The 17,017-nt window shown below is 36.7% G+C and overlaps 1 pseudogene; it reads right to left on the bottom strand.

Annotated features, from left to right (window-relative positions):
* Positions 1-17,017, bottom strand: part of LOC101973736 (actin-related protein 2/3 complex subunit 2-like) — a 74,010-nt pseudogene that overhangs the window by 34,411 nt on the left and 22,582 nt on the right.

Here is a 17,017-nt window from a genome sequence, read left to right as displayed (position 1 = left end):
GACTTAAGCTTTTTGTCCTAGTTATCTGGAACGATGGGAAAAGACTACCAGAAGAATGAGTTTTAAAGCATAAATTGGGAGTTGTAAATTGAACATGTTCATTTTGAGATGTCCAACATTTATTGAGAGGAAAAGGTTTTGAGAAATGAGGGCTTGAAAGGAAGAGCAGGGCCACAGTTTTGGACCTACTGGATGTGGGGTGTCTTTTAGCCACTAAGGTGGCAAGAAGGAGCTTCTGATAGTTGAATACAAAATTGATAATCCATTTGCACCAGTGTGAAATATTCTCAGGACAGGAAAGACTGGGATTAAGGAAGTGATCTAGAAAATTAGCATAGCCTGAGCCACATAAAAAGAGCCTGAACTTGAATTGACGGTCGATATGGAAATGGGGATAGGACAGTGCTATCTTAGAGGCAAATTGTCTAGGGCTTAGTGACTGGTTAGATTTGTAGGATAAGAAAGATAAAAATGTCTGAGTCTTGGGAGTGTGGTTAGGGACAGTGGTAAAAGAGAAGAGATGAATTGCAGAGGAAGAGTTTTTTCCACATCTTTGTATACATTGGTATATTTGTTCCTCAACTCTTTCATTCTGGAAAAATGAAACAAAATTCTCTTTATAGTATTTCTATAAAGTTTCAAGATCAAGGGAGAAAACTGGAAAATACAACCCATCAGGTTTAAGAGAAGACCTATGATACTCTCTCTTTCCCCATTCTATGGTGATTCTTTTAAAAAAATAATTAATAATTAATTTTTGGTTGGCAAATAAAAATTATGTAGACATAACATTTTGAAATATGTGTACATTGTGGAATGGCTAAATTGAGCATATGCATTCTCACCTACTTAATCAAATCTATTCAGCCATTTTCAGGAACACAATACATTCTCATTTTTAGTATAGTTGTCATGCTATACAACAGATCTCTTGAACTTACTTGCTCTTATCCAATTTAAATTTTGCATCCTTTAATCAACAGCTCCCCAACCGCTGTCCCATCCCCTGGTGACCATTTTCTATGATCTGCTTCTATGAGTTTGACATTTTTAGTTTTTGCATGTAAGTGATATCATGTGGTACTTACCTTTCTAAGCCTGGCTCATTTCACTTAATATAATGTCCTCCAGATCCATCAATGTTTTTGCAAATGACAGCATTTCTTTCCTTTTAAAGGCTGAATTATGTTCTGTTTGAGTGTGTGTGTGTGTGTGTGTGTGTGTGTGTGTGTGTGTCCCACTTTCTTTACTTATCCTCTATTGGACATGAGGATTATCATATCTTGTTCATTGGGAAGAATGCTGCAATAAACTTGAGACTGTAGATATGTCTTTGGCATATTGATTTCATTCCCTTTGGATATAAACCCAGTAGTGGGATTGATGGGTCATATGATACTTCCATTTAATTTTCTGATCATCCTCCATAATGTGTTCCATAATGTCTGTACAGCATTGTGAATTTTTGAAAACTCACTTGAATCATATTTATTTTATAATTGTAACCAAGAAATTCATATTACTTTAAAAAATGAAGTTAGCATGTAGTTTTTGGAAGTGAGTAACACAGGGAAGGCATTTTCAATTAAAACAAAACAAAACAAAACAGGAAGCATTTCCAGATCAATTGTGTAGAAAAGGGATGGTGACAGGCCCCAGGCCCCATTGGCACTTATGCTTTTGTCCCTTCAATGCATATATTTGTAAAATACCATCTGCCTTTCTAATGTGCAACTTTCCTGCAGTAATTGGTGCCAATGTCTGAATAGGAGACAGAATGAGGGTGACATTCTACTGACATTTATAGGCATTACCAATGGAAAGGAGCTCTTGTTTTTTAGACGCATTTCCAATTTATGAGGTATTTTAAAATTCAAATTATAACCAAAGGTTATCATATTAGTTGTTATTCAGCACATATTTGCACCAATTCTGTGACAGGCACTAGATCAGGGTGTAACCAGGCACAATTATAATTCGCATATTTTTGCTGCACCTCAAATACTTAATTGTTGGTACTTACTTTATCTTACTAAATGGTGTCATGGGAAGGTTTTAAAACAACCCCATCAAGATTACATCTGGCTGACAGAGATTGTAAGATGCCATGGGTTGCAGAGTGCATACTAAATCTTCAGGATAAAAGGTGCAAAATGGTACATCTTAACAATTGATGAAAGGATTTTATTTCATCTTCAAATCTGAAGCTTAATTTTGCTGGATACAAGATTCTTGGTTGGCACCCATTATCTTTCAGAGTTTGAAATATGTTATTCCAGGATCTTCTAGCTTTCAGGGTCTGTGTTGAAAAATCTGCTGTTATCCTAATTGGCTTACCCCTATATGTAATCTGATTCCTTTCTCTTGTGGCTTTTAAAATTCTCTTTTTATTCTGTTTGTTGGGCATTTTCATTATAATGTTCTTGGTGTGGATCTGTTGTGATTTTGCGTGTTTGGCATTCTGTTGGCTTCTTGGATTTGGATTTCCATTTCATTCTTCATGTCTGGAAAGTTTTCTGATATTTTTTCATTGAACAGATTGCTAACTTCTTTGGTTTGGGCCTCTATGCCTTCCTCTATCCCAATAACTCTTAAATTTGGTCTTTTTATGCTATCCCATATGACCTAAACGACACTTCTCAGAAGAGGATATACAATCAATAAACAAATATATGAAAAAAATGCTCATCATCTCTAGCAATCAGAGAAATGCAAATCAAAACTACTCTAAGATATCATCTCACTCCAGTCAGAATGGCAGCTATTATGAAGACAGACAACAACAAGGGCAAGGATGTGGGGAAAAAGGCACACTCATACATTGCTGGTGGAACTGCAAATTGGTGCAGCCAATATGGAAAGCAGTATGGAGATTCCTTGGAAAACTGGGAATGGAATCACTATTTGACCCAGCTATCCCTCTCCTAGGTCTAGACCCAAAGAATTTAAAACATACTACAGGGACACAGCCACATCAATGTTTATAGCAGCACAATTCACAATAGCTAAACTGTGGAACCAACCTAGATGTCCTTCAGTGGATGAATGGATAAAAAAAAAATGTGGCATATATACACAATGGAATTTTACTCAGCATTAAAAAAGACAAAATCATGGCATTTACCAGGAAATGGATGGCGTTGGAGAAGATAATGCTAAGTGAAGTTAGCCAATCCCCAAAAAACAAGTGTTTTCTCTGATATAAGGTGACTGACTCCTAGTGGGGTTGGGAGGGAGAGCATGGGAGGATTAGATTAATTCTAGATAGGGAAGAGGGGCAAGAGGGAAAGGGAGGGGGCAGAGGATTAGCAAGGATGGTGGAATGTGATGGACATTATCATACAAAGTACATGTATAAAGACTTGAATTGGGTGTCAACATACTTTATATACAAACAGAGATATAAAAAATTGTGGTATATATGTATATTAAGAATTGTAATGCAAAAAACAACCACCAAAGAACATGTATAAAGGCATAAATCGGTGTGAACACACTTTATATACAGAGATACGAAAAACTGTGCTCCATATGTGTAATAAGAATTGTAATGCATTCCACTGTTGTCGTGTATTTAAAAAAAATAATAAAATCAATAAAAAAATTAAAAAAAAACCCAATTGATGAAATGTGTAGTAGGTAGCATTTACCGAGTCCTAGCTCTTTGCCAGGCACTATGCTAAATGCTCACCATGCACTAATCTTAGTCTAGAACATCTGCATTCAAATTAGGTTTTGTCCAAATCACACTTTTCCCTACGGAGATGCTTACTTTACAGTTTGCAACTAAATTTCCTACTTAAGTTCAGTTTGCCTGCTTGTAGTTTAGAAATCCAAGGATTGTTTTCTTCCTAGCTTTAATATTCAGAACTCTCTAAATCCTGGGGACTGAATTTTCATATGGGGAAGTTTATTATATGATTGTATAAATTCAATTCAACCATTTCTTTCCTGCTTATTTTAGAAGAACTATAGTAAATACTTTAAGATTGAGCTTTTGCCAGCAAAATCTTAAAATTCAGTGGAATCACAGGTATGTTATTAGAATATGTAAAAGATGGCCGAATGACTTTTGGGCTGAAGGTAAGTTTCATGTTGTGGGCATGTAGAAGAAAAGTAATTAACATACAGCCCCCAAAATGACAGTTCAAAGTACAATTTTACAAAAAGCAATATTAATTCAGTAGAAATACTACTTAGAAACTTGAAGTTTAGTCTTTTCCCTAGCTAGCTAGCAACATGCAGTAGATAACTCTGGATACTGGGCAGCAGCAGGCAGCCATAGCTCCCAATCACTTGATAATGAAGATAAAAAATTGATGTAAGTATGGTGCATGATGAGAGATAGGGGTTTAATTTCATTTTGTTGCATATGGATTTCCAGTTTTCGCAGAACCATTTTCTGAAGAGGCCATCTTTTCTCCAATGCATGTTCTTGACACCTTTGTCTAATATAAGATAATTGTAGTTTTGTGGGTTAGTCTCTGTGTCCTCTATTCTGTATCATTGGTCTATCAGTTTGTTTTGGTGCCAATACCATGCTATTTTTGTTACTATAGCTCTGTAGTATAGTTTAAGTTCTGGTATAGTGATGCCACCTGCCTCACTCTTCCTGCTAAGGATTACTTTAACTATTCTGAGTCTCTTATTTTTCCAGATGAATTTCATGACTGCTTTTTCTAATTCTATGAGGAATGTCATTGGGATTTTGATTGAAATTGCATCAAATCTGTATAATGCTTTGATCATTTTGACAATATTAATTCTGCCTATCCAAGAACAAGGGAGATCTTTCCATCTTCTAAGATCTTCTTTAATTTCTTTCTTTAGAGTTCTGTAGTTTTTACTGTATAGTACTTTCACTTCTTTTATTAAGTTGATTCCCAAGTATTTTATGGTTTTTTGAGGCTATTATAAATGGGGTTGTTTTTCTCATTTCTCCTTTAGAAGATTTGTCACTGATATAAAAAAAAAAACTCAAATCAAAGTGGATCAAGAACTTAGAAATTCAACCAGAGACCCTGCACCTAATAGAAGAAAAAGTAGGCACAAAGCTCCATGATGTTGGATAAGCTCCAACTTCCTTAATAAGATTCCTGTAGACAAAAATTAAAATAAAGAATCAAGAATTGGGATGGATTCAAACTAAAACATTTCTTCTCAGCAAAAGAAACAATCAACAAAGTGAATAGAGAGCCTTCAGAATGGAAGCAAATTTTTACAACACACACACATCAAATAGAGCACTAATCTCTAGGATATATAAAGAACTCAAAACTCTTCACAACACACACACACACACACACACACACACACACACACACACACACCACCACCACCACCACGAACAACAACAACAACAAAAATAATTCAATCAATGAATGGTCCAAGGAACTGAAAAGACACTTCCCAGAAGATGATATACAATCATCTTCTTTTGTTAAGTTGATATGAAAAAAATGTTCAACATCTCTAGCAATTAGCAGCTATTAAAAATAATAATTACAAATAGCAGCTATTAAGAATACAAACAACAATAAGTGTTGGCAGGGATGTGGGGGAAAACACACATTCATACATTGCTGGTGGGACTGCAAATTGGTGCAACCAATCTGGAAAGCAGTATGGAGATTTCTTGGAAAACTGGGAATGGAGCCACCATTTGACCCAGCTATCCCACTCCTCAGTTTATACCCCAAAGACTTAATGACAGCATACTACAGGGACACAGCCACATCAATGTTTATAGCAGCACAATTCACAATAGCTAAACTGTGGAACCAACCTAGATGCTCCTCAGTAGATGAATGGATAAAGAAAATGTGGTAATATTCCATATACAATGGAATATTACCTCGAATTAAAAGAGAATAAAATAATGGCATTTGCAGGTAAATGAATGGCACTGAAGAAGATAATGCTAAGTGAAGTTAGCCAATCCCCCCAAAACAAATGCTGAATGCTTTCTCTGATATAAGGAGGCTGATTCATAGTGGAGTAGGGAGGGGGAGCTTGGGAGGTTTAGACAAACTCTAGATAGGGTAAAGGGGTGAGAGAAGAAAGGAGGGGGCAGGAGTGTAAAAAAGATAGTGAAATGAGATGGACATCCTTACCCTAAGTGCATGTATGAAGACAGGAATGGTGTGAATATACTTTATATACAACCAGAGATATGAAAATTTGTGCTCTACATGTGTAATATGAATTGCAATGCATTCCGCTGTCATATATAACAAATTAGAATAAAAATAAATAAACAATTTAAAAAATACATTAACCAAAGAGAGAAAGGGGGGTGAGGTGGGATGGTGTGTGGGGGGGTGGGGGCTGTGTGACTGGCTCTGGGTCCTTCCTTGAATTCCTGCATGAACACCTTTCCAATAACCACATCATTGTCATCCTTAAATGCTGAGTGGAAGACTACTGTGACTGTCCTTTTTAGATTCAAAGTACAAGGTCACATCATCCCTATAATGGATAACTGCCCTATAACTTCCTTGCCCTCTTCTTGAGTTGGAAGTATTTCTCAAAGATGGAGGCAAAACACTTTTCTTCAACATGCCAGCCTGATGCACAGTGAAATCCTTGGACATAGACAGATTTTCGAGGTCATGTAGTGTTATGGCATGACTGCTCAGAAGGCACACAAAGACCGGATTTGAAACAAATTAAAGAATCTTATTTTATCTATCCCTTCCTGGCCAGGGATGCTTCTGCCAGAGCCCAAGTGGTCTAATATTTAAGGAAGAAAATATTAGATTCTAACATTGGTTCTAACATTTAGGGAAGAAAACCTCATCTTATGGAATCTACAAATTGCAAACAAGCAGGATACAAGGGCTGAGAAAAGCAGTTAGCAGAGCAGAATTAGACAACCACATCGTGGGTTCGAGCACAGTTGTGTTGTACATCCCGAGTTCAAGTACATTTGCAGGTGTATGAAGCACAGGAAAACATTTTTTTAAAAAAATGCTTCTTCAAAACAGCTTATATAACATTTTCACATGGGAACTATAAAGATGGAGTCACTATGACTATACTTACTATTTTATTAATCTTTATTTCTAATCTATAAACTATAACTTGTATTGATGCACTCAGACCATAACAATAGCAAAGAGACATTATATCCTGATTCTAGATTTACCCAGAAACCCCCATTATCCCTCTTAAATAACTCATCAGCACCATGTGCTTGAAGTTCTTTGTAGAATTCAAAGAAATACAGATCATCACTTTCATTTTGTCTCTATTAGGATTTGAAATACGATAGGAGTATCTGCAAATGTTACTTCTTCTGCTTCTGGTTTGTTTCTGGAAGCTGCATTCGTGAACTTGAGCATGAGCATCTCCTTGATGAGGCAGTTGTTCACAGGATCATGGTGGTGGTTGGCCCCCGACCTCACCGACTGGTCTGCTCAACCCCCACACCCCCTCTGCCAGCATTTTTGAATATGGGATTTCAATAAATTACATAAGATACTTAATACTCTTTTAAAATAGGTGTTATGTCCTGTGCTTTGGCCCAACTGCAGGCTAATGTAAGTGTTCTAAGCACATTAAAGGTAAGCTGTGATACTCATTGGTAGATTAGGTGTATTAAGTGAATTTTATGGTGATGATTTTTGCAACTTATGATGGATTTATTGCTAATAACCCTATGGTTGATCAAGGGGCTTCTGTATCCTAATGGGTGGAGGGAGGGAGATCAGGGAAAACTTAAGAGTCAATGGCACTTGAGCTTGGCATCCTGATATGACAAGGCCTCCACAAGGGGAGAACTAGTGCAATTAAATACCTCTTAAACTTGGCACATGGCACATGCCTCTCATCCCTCCTACTTAGGAGGGAGATTGATGTAGGAGGATCACCTGAGCTGAGGCATTCAAGGCTGGCCTGGGCAACATAGTGAGACTCCATCTTAAAACAACAACAAAACCTTTATAATTCACCCAAATATCGGATGGTCAAAAAGCAAGGGTTATATATATGACAGAAGGTGGATTTTCTTAAATTGGGAAATTACCACTATGGAGCATTCTACAAATATAATAATTCAGAAAAAGCAACCTGAAGCTACATTATAGACAGCTACATTGCTCTTGCCACCCTGCGTGGACTGGCCTGAACTTAAATTACAAGTGGATACCTCACTAATCTTTTTGACCTGGAAGAATGAAAAGAAGAGGTAATTTTTTTAAACTACCACACAGCCTTAGTTAGCTTTTCATTGCATGACCAATCACCTGACAAGAGCAACTTAGAGGAGGAAAGGTTTACTTTGGCTTACCATTTCATGGTTGGCCAATTCCATTGCTTTGGCCTGAGATAAGGCAGAGCATCATGGCAGAAGTATGGGGAAGAAGAAAGCTATTCAGATCATGGAAGCCAGTGAGAGAGAGGGAGAGAGAAAGGAGCCAGGGATTAATACAGTCCTGAAAGGCATGTCCCCATGACCTATACAGCCTTTTACTAGGTCCCATCTCCCACACATTTCACCACCTCCCAAAAGTTCATTCAAACCATGAATCCTTCAATGGATTGCTGCACTGGGACAAACCCATAAGACTTTGGGATGGAGGTAGCAGAATACAACAATTACTAATTGGGCATTATGTAAAATTGTGGATGTATAACCGACGTGATTCTGCAATCTGCATTTGGGGTAAAATTGGGAGTTCATAACCCACTTCAATCTAATGTATGAAATATGATATGTCAAGAGCTTTGTAATGTTGTGAACAACCAATAAAAAAAATAAAAAATTTAAAAAAAAAGACTTTGGGATGGGAGTGGGGACACATGCCAGATCCAAATAATAACAAAAACAAAAGCTGAATTTACTTCTGAATTATCCTGAATCTGTCATAAAGATCAGACTCCAATTTTTTTTTCAGAAGCCATAAGTGATATTTTAGAGATTATTTCTGATTAAAATGTGTGCTATTCTAGACGACCCTGAAGAGTCCATAACATTCTGTGAAATGCAAATATGCTTTATTAAAATTAACTCTAAATTTGTATAAGTTTCCTAAATCAGAAATAAGTGGTCGATAATTTTTCCTTTTAGGTCTAGAGACCCTCAGTAAAAATCTCAAAGCTTTTTTTTTATTAAAAAATTACAGATTCACAAAAATTATCAAAGCAGTATAGCTGGGTCTAGTATACTCCTCCTTCAATTTCCCCCATGGTTAGATCTTAGGCAATCAGTAAAATATCAAAACCATAGGTACTGTTCTGGTTTAGATATGAGGTATCTCCTAAGAGTCTCCTGAATTAATGCAGGAATAGTCAGAGGAGAAATGATTAGATTATGACAGAGCTATCCTAATCAGTTCATCCTGGTTTGAATGGCCAAATGGAATAGTGGGGCATGGCCGGAGGCTGTGGGTCATCCGGAGCATGGCAGTGCAAGGGTTCATCTTCCTTGCTACCCCTTTCTCCTTCCCTCTCTCTGCTTCCTGGCTTCCATGAATGGAGCAGTGCTCCTTCACTATACCCTTCCACCATGATGTTTTGCCTTACTTTGGGCCCAGAGCAATGGCTCAGCCAACAATGGACTAAACCTCTGAAACCATGAACCAAAATAAACTTTTCCTCTACGTCGTTCTTGTTGAGAGTGTAGAGACAGTGTATGATCTTTCAAGCTTGGAGTTTTCAACTCAGCCCAATGCCCTTGTGATCTATCCAAGTTGTTGCATGTATCAATTAATCACTTTTATCTTGGGCTGGGATTGTGGCTCAGTGGTAGAGCACTTGCCTTGCAGGGGTGAGGCACTGGGTTTGATCTTCAGGACCACATAAAAACAAATAAAGGTTAAGTTCTTTTTTTTTTTAAAAAAAGTAGCTTGTATATTTTTCTTGTTGAGTAGTAGTCCATGGTAGGAATGTTCCATAATTGTTCAACCATTCCTCTACTGAGGGACATCTTGGTTGTGTTTAATTTTTAAGAGTTATAAATAAAGCTGCTGTGAACAATCACACACAGGTTTTCATGTGGGCATGTTTTTTATTTATCTAGAATAAATGCCCTAGAGTGCAATTGCCAGGTCATATGGGAAGTGCATGTTTAGTTTTTTAAAGAAACTGCCAAATGATTTTTCAGAGTAGCTGTACCATTTTACAAGGAACAATAATTTTGAAGAGGGTCAACTCAAGATTCCCTTTTAAGCTGGGAGGGGCTGTAACACTACATTCCTGGAACAACTTACTGGGTCCTTTTTCTCGAAGGCATTTGGTGGCCAAATCATCCCCCTTCCTGTTTTTCTTTTTTCCCTCCGAGTGCAATAGGATTATTCCTAATGAATGGTGGGAAAAAAGATTGACTAATTACTACCACGAGCCACATTCTTAACTTTGTGTTCATCAGACAAAAGTGAATTTATCGTCTTAAGAAAAAAGACATTTCCCTGGTTAAATCTGCCTGGAGGTAACTGGAAGCCTCCAAATCTTTCAGTGTTCTAGTCTCTCTTTTCTCAGCCTCTCTTTTCCCAGTTAACCTATCCATACCCAGCATCTCTGTCATTTTGATTCTTCTATTTGCACCAGGATTTGTTTTAATACTATCTCAATGAATGGAGAGTCTCCAACTACTTTGGTTTAACACTTACCCCTAGCTCCCGACTTCTGTCAACATACTATCTTCTCACTGAGATCAAATCGTGGCTTACATGTTCATTTTGTTCAAGTCTCAGCCCAAATGGCGGGAGTAGGGGGGGTTCCTCTTCTGTGGGGGGGGGGTCTTCTCTGACCTTTTCACCCCAGCATCATTCATTCTTTGTGCTACTGCCTAGCTTTACTTGTCTTCATAGCACATACAGTCACCTGACACTGTGTGTGTCTATTTGTTGTGATAGAGGTCTCAACTCGCTAGGATGTAAACTACCTTTGCCCAGGGACCCTTTGTGGTTCAGTGCTATTTTCAGAGGCCCTAGATGGGGCCTGGCATATTGTAGGTACTCAATAAGTAGGTGATAGATGAAAAAGTCAACAGAAATTTCACAATAGTTTCTTAACTGACTTTGTTGTGTGTGACCACTTGCTTACCTGTACAGTTTATCTTTCACTCAAGAAACTAAGAAACTAAAGCTATCTTCAAAAAACATGGATTGAATTAGCTCACTCTCTTTCAAATCCTTAAATGATCCTTCATTTTTTTGTGTGTGTGAAGCCCAGACTTATTTAGAATAGGAAATATAGCAAATAAACTCTTCACAATTCATCTGTCAGGAGAGTTTCTAGAATCATGCATGAGTTTTTTTTTCTCCCAACATATAGTTAAGCCTCACAAATTCATTTCTTTTTCCTGACTGTACCACACAATATCATACCAAGTATGTTAAACAGAAATTATGGGAGGCCATTGTTCTGGATGGAGCGCCGGCACTTGATCCCAAGCGACCAGATCAGACCAAAATGCTAAAAGCCACATGATCCAACCAAAATTTTAAAGGAGCAGATCTCAAAACAGACAAAATTTTTTTTTTCCTGAAATGGGAGGTTCCAGTCTACCTAAATCTGGTCTACATGGTAAGGAAGTCCCCTCTTCTTTAACCCTTATACTGAAGTAACCTGAGGTAACCTGATGTTAACCAATCTGTTGTTTCTTCTATTGTCTTTCTGTTTCCTTGTTGCCTTACAAATCCCTTGTCTACTATGGCCAGATGGGAGTATCATTCTGTTTTATAGAAGGGAGGCTGTCCCATTAATGAATCACAAATAAAAGCTATGACTGAATTACTTTCGACAGGTCTCTTCCCCTTGTTCTCATTCTCATCCAGCTTCATCATAGAAGTCAAAAGAGTTGTGTTCATTTTTTTTTTCCAATGCATGTAGGAATTTCAAGTTATAATTTTCATTTGTTTTATGATAACTTTATTTTTACTCTTTCTTAGGGTTTCTTGGTTCGGATGCTCTGTTTATGAGTATAAGAACATATTGTTTTCTCCACACTACTCATTCGTTAAAGATTTCTGTGGTGTGAGGAAGGACATAGGATAGTTCTCTGGACACCTCTTCTGGTGATGAGAAATGAGTTATTTCTTTATAATAGGGCCTTGCTGGACTCTCACCTCCCCTGGCTCTCACAAGAGTGAGATTCCAGACAGCTTTGAGCTTCCCCAGCTATGACTAAGGAGGAGCCCAGGTGTGGCCTTCTTTCCTTTCCCTTTTCAGAAACATCGTTTTTAATCTAGTCACCTCAGATCCCCCCTGAGCCCTTCCTATGCTGCCCCCCCCACCATCCACACCTTCTCTTCTCCTGCTATTGCTCTCTTCCATTTCAGTATTGCTCATAGCCTTCCCCACTAAGGCCGGACCATACATTTTAGGAGTGAGTGTCAGCTGTCAGTCTGAGATTGGCACAACCAGCTCTCTCGGTTTCCCACTCCTCCCAAGACCATGACTGTACCAACGTGGCTTCTTAGGTCCACTTCTCAAATGTAGCCCTTTGATCACACCTCAATATAACAGGCATGTTTGCAGTGTCCTTTTGCTGAGGATGTACTTTCTGTTGTGGTTGGTATTGTTGTTATCCTGATTTCTCTGTAAGATTTCCAGAAAAAGAAATGAGAAGATCAAAACTAGGCTGTTGTCACATTCTTACCCAGTTTATCTAAATTAAAGTTCTAGGCTTTAGTCTAAGATTCATGTCCTTCTTATTAATTTGGGATTAATACATTCTTTCTCATATAAAATGAAAGTAGATAGGGAGACCAAAGTTTTATAATGTTTTTTAATGCTCTGAATTGGAAAAATTAAACCTAAGAATTTTGTGGTTGTCCCTAAATTTTTTTTGAAATGTTTCCAATGTCTAAAACATTAAAGTCCAGAAGCTGCTATCTATTTGTCTATCTAGTATTTAATTTTCTATCTCTATACCTACTGCTCTGGTATGGATGTAAGGTGCTCCTCCAACCCCCCTGCCAAAGCTCCTGTTTTAATGCAGAAATAATCAGAGGTGAAATTATTAGATTATGAGAACTATAACCTCTAGTTCAAGTGAACTGACTGTGTGGTAACTGTAGGCAGGTGGGGTGTGGCCACGAGCTGACCAGCTGTCCACCACTGGGCCCTTCCCCATGATGTGTTATCACTTGGGCCCTGAGCAATGCAGTCAGCCAACTGTGAGCCAAAATAAATTTTTTCCCTATAAGTAAGGTATTTTGATTATGATGATACAAAAGCTGACTAAAACACCAATTTGCCTGCCTACTTGTCTACCTACATCAATATGTGTACTTCAGTCAATATATACCATGTTCTAGGCACTCATCCACAACACCAAAGGAATATAGGAATTAGAAAAAATTCCATTTGAAGGCTTTAAGGAACTTAAAATCCAGGAAGATCATAATCTATTATTAGCAGACTAGTCTATAAGGACCAGATCTCTGTAACATGCTGTAGCAAAGCAGAAAGAAAGTAGCTATTATCTCTAGATAAATGCAAAAGACTAAAGCCACATTAACATAAAAAGCATGTGGCATGGTCAGAAAAAGTAGGTGAACCAGAGAGGCTTGAAGGTGGAGGAGTCGTCCACAGTGCCAAAAAGATAAATTGAGGGGAGTTTAATTCCTACTCAAAACAAGTCTGAGCTTTAATAAAGCCCCCACCTAAATGGGGGCCAGGGGTAAAGAATTACTGCATGTAACAGCATAATTTGGTTATCAGTAATTTTCTTATATTCATCAGCAACATTAGACCATAAGAGATGGAGAAGCCTTCATTTATAGTAGCTACAAAAAAAGAGAGATGAAATACATAGAAAAAATTTAATTAGAAATGAGAAAAACATGAAAGGAAAACTTCCAAATATTCCTGAAGGAAATGAAAGATTTGAACCTTTGAGAAGTCAAACACTGTGTTTGGATAAAAAAGCCAAAAGGGTAATAGCTTTCAAAGTTATGCAAGTTGTCCTTGGGAAATTTGTTGTATAACTGTGATTTGTGCATCTGTGAAATAATTCAAGTACATATTGTAATAGCAAGAAATTAGAATCAATCTAAATAAAAGATGGAAGGATGTATTAAGAGATGAGATGAGAGAATAGGAGTTTAAAATTAATCTAGGGAAAAAGTTTCCAAGAAGCACAATTGAAAAGGAAGGGCAATTATTTTAAAATATTTTCATAAAATATTAGATATTTTCATAAAACTAAATTTATGGACTCTAATTTTATTTTATGTTTGTAATAAGCAAAGCATTGATTCACTGTCACTTGACTCTCATTTTCCCTTTGGTCATTGTCTTTACCTTATTATTATTTTGTTATCAGGGATTAAGCCCAGAGGCACTTAACCACTGAACCACATCCCCAGTCCTTTAAAAAAATTTAAAAAATTTTGAAACATGGTCTCATTAAGTTGCTTAGGGCCTCCTTAAGTTGCTGAGGCTGGCTTTGAACTTGTGATCCTCCTGCTTCGGCCTCCTGAGTCGCTGGGATTACTGGTATGTGTAGCTGTGCTAGGCTACCTCTTTATTATTACCTGTTCTTTATGTGCTACCCTGATTCTCCATCAAGAATATAAGCATATCCACACAGTATCTGGCTTATGGACAAGTTTAAACCCAAATATTTCTTTAAATGAATGATTTTTAAAGGCCAAATTTATACACATTGGGAAGTTTCACTCCTACTTTTAATTCTATTCTTCCAATTCCATACACTAAACACCACTTTCATTATCCTAAACTAAATCATGAAAGTCTGGTCACTGCCTGTGGATGAAATATTTTCTCTCCCTAATGAACTTTTAAAAAATTTGTTCTTTTCAGTTATACATGACAGTAGAATACATTTTGACATAATTATAAAAACATAGCATATATCTTGTTCTACTTTCCCTAGTACCTTTTCTTCCCCTACTCTCCCCTCACCCCCTGTTCCCTTCCCTTTATTGTTCTTTCTGCCAATGAACTTTTTATCCTCTGGCGGAAATGTCTTCTTAAGTGTCAAGTATTATCACTTCCCATCTCAAAAATGTTTAAGTTATTCTCCACTGTCTTACCATTGTAGAATCTCATTCCCTCTTTGTGTTTTTAATTGAAGTAAAATTCACAAACTATATTAACTAATTTAAAGTGTGTAATTTAGTACATTCATAATGTTGTACAATAATGGTTATTAACCCTATCTAGTTCCAAAATGTTTTCATTTCCCCAAAAGAAAACTTATAAAGCAATCACTCCAATTCTCATTCACCCTGGGTTGGGGCAAACACCATAATTTTCTCTCTCTCTCTCTCTCTCTCTCTCTCTATATATATATATATATATATATATATATATATATATATATATATATATATATATATGAGTCTTTCATATATTCTGTATATTTCATAAGAAAGACTCATATAATATTTTACGTGAGGCTTCTTCCACTTAGCAGATGATTTTGAGACTTATATTGTAGCACATATCAGTTCTTCATTCCCCTCATGGCTGAAAAGTATCTCATTGCATAAGTATATTCTACTGTACTTTGTTATCTATGCATATGTTGATGGACAATAGACTTATTTTTGTCTATTATGAATGGTGCTATAATGAAAATTCACATTCACATTTTCAGTTCTTGTGCATGTAGACTAAGGAGTAGAATTGTTGGATAATATGCTGATACTATATTGAACTTTATGAAGAACTGTCAAACTTTTCCCCAAAGAATTTTTACGTTTGCACCATCAATGCACAAAGGTTCCAATTTCTACATATCTTTGATAACACTTGTTACTTTCCTTTTTCCAACAAATTACAGTCATCTCCTAAAGCATTGATGGGAGTCAAAATTCTATAATTAATATGTAAAATAGAACAGTAAAGCATCTTAAGTTTTTGTGAGTGAAGCTGAATATCTGTCTTATTAAACATAGTTACCTCAGGGGACAAAAGAAAACAGAGAGAGAGAGAGAGAGAGAGAGAGAGAGAGAGAGAGAGAGAGAGAGAGAGAGAGAGTAAAATATATTCTTTCCTTTGCAACCTTAATAACTAATGATATTGACTATCTTTACATATGCTTTTTGGCTATTTCTTAGATAAATGTCTATTCAGTTTTACTGCTTTTTAAAAAGTTGGTTTTTTTGTTGTTGTTGAGCCATGTTCTTTATATGTTCTGGATATTAGACCCTTATCAGACATATGCTTGGGAAATTTTCCCTCTCATTCTACATGTTGTCTTTCTCAGTAATATTGAATAAAAGTAGCAACAGTAGCATTGTTGTTTCATTCTTGATTTTAGGGAGCATATTTTCAGTCTTTAACTAATGCATATAATATTACATATGAGTTTTTCACCAATGCCCTTTCTAGCGTTAAGAAACTTTCCTATGATTCTACTTCACTGTTTCTTAGAGTCATGATATGGTATTGGATTGTATCAAATTCTTTTTCTGTTTGAACTGAAATGATACATGTTATTTCTATCCATTTGATTATTTGGGGCCATGATACTGCATTTCTGCGATAAACCCTATTTGGTCATGATGTATAATACTCATAACATGTTACTGGGTTAAATTGCTAGTATTTTTGTTGAGAATATATTCTTCTTTCTCCAGTAAAATAGAACAACACTATTCTTCACATCCTGTTTTCCAAATTTACTTCCTTTATGGTTTCCATCTCAGATTTTAAGACCTTATGAGATTAGTGAAAATACACTTGAAAGCTCCCATCCTGGCACACACGAGACATTCCAAAAGCATTGTCTTCTCCCTTTTTCCTTCTCTCACCAAAATGCTATTGATAGAAATCCACGTCAAGGTGAGCTTGGGCAACTCAGCAAGACCCTGTCTCAAAACAAAACAAAACAAAACAAAAATAATAATAAGGGCTGGGGATATAGCTCAGTGGTAAAATACTCTTGGGTTCAGTCCCCATTACCACATAAACAAACAAACAAATAATTTTATAGTGTTCATTTGTATTATGAGGTTACTTCTGCTTGTCTCTTAGACCCTCTCTTTGTCCCTCTTTTTTTCTCTCTGACATTTCCTGGCTTAATTTTGAGAAGAAA

Source organism: Ictidomys tridecemlineatus, chromosome 9 (assembly GCF_052094955.1).
Source record: "Ictidomys tridecemlineatus isolate mIctTri1 chromosome 9, mIctTri1.hap1, whole genome shotgun sequence".
In the NCBI taxonomy this organism is placed as follows: Eukaryota; Metazoa; Chordata; class Mammalia; order Rodentia; family Sciuridae; genus Ictidomys; species Ictidomys tridecemlineatus.
The sequence above is the reverse complement of the archived record's forward strand: the minus strand, read 5'-3'. Positions and strand labels throughout refer to the sequence as shown.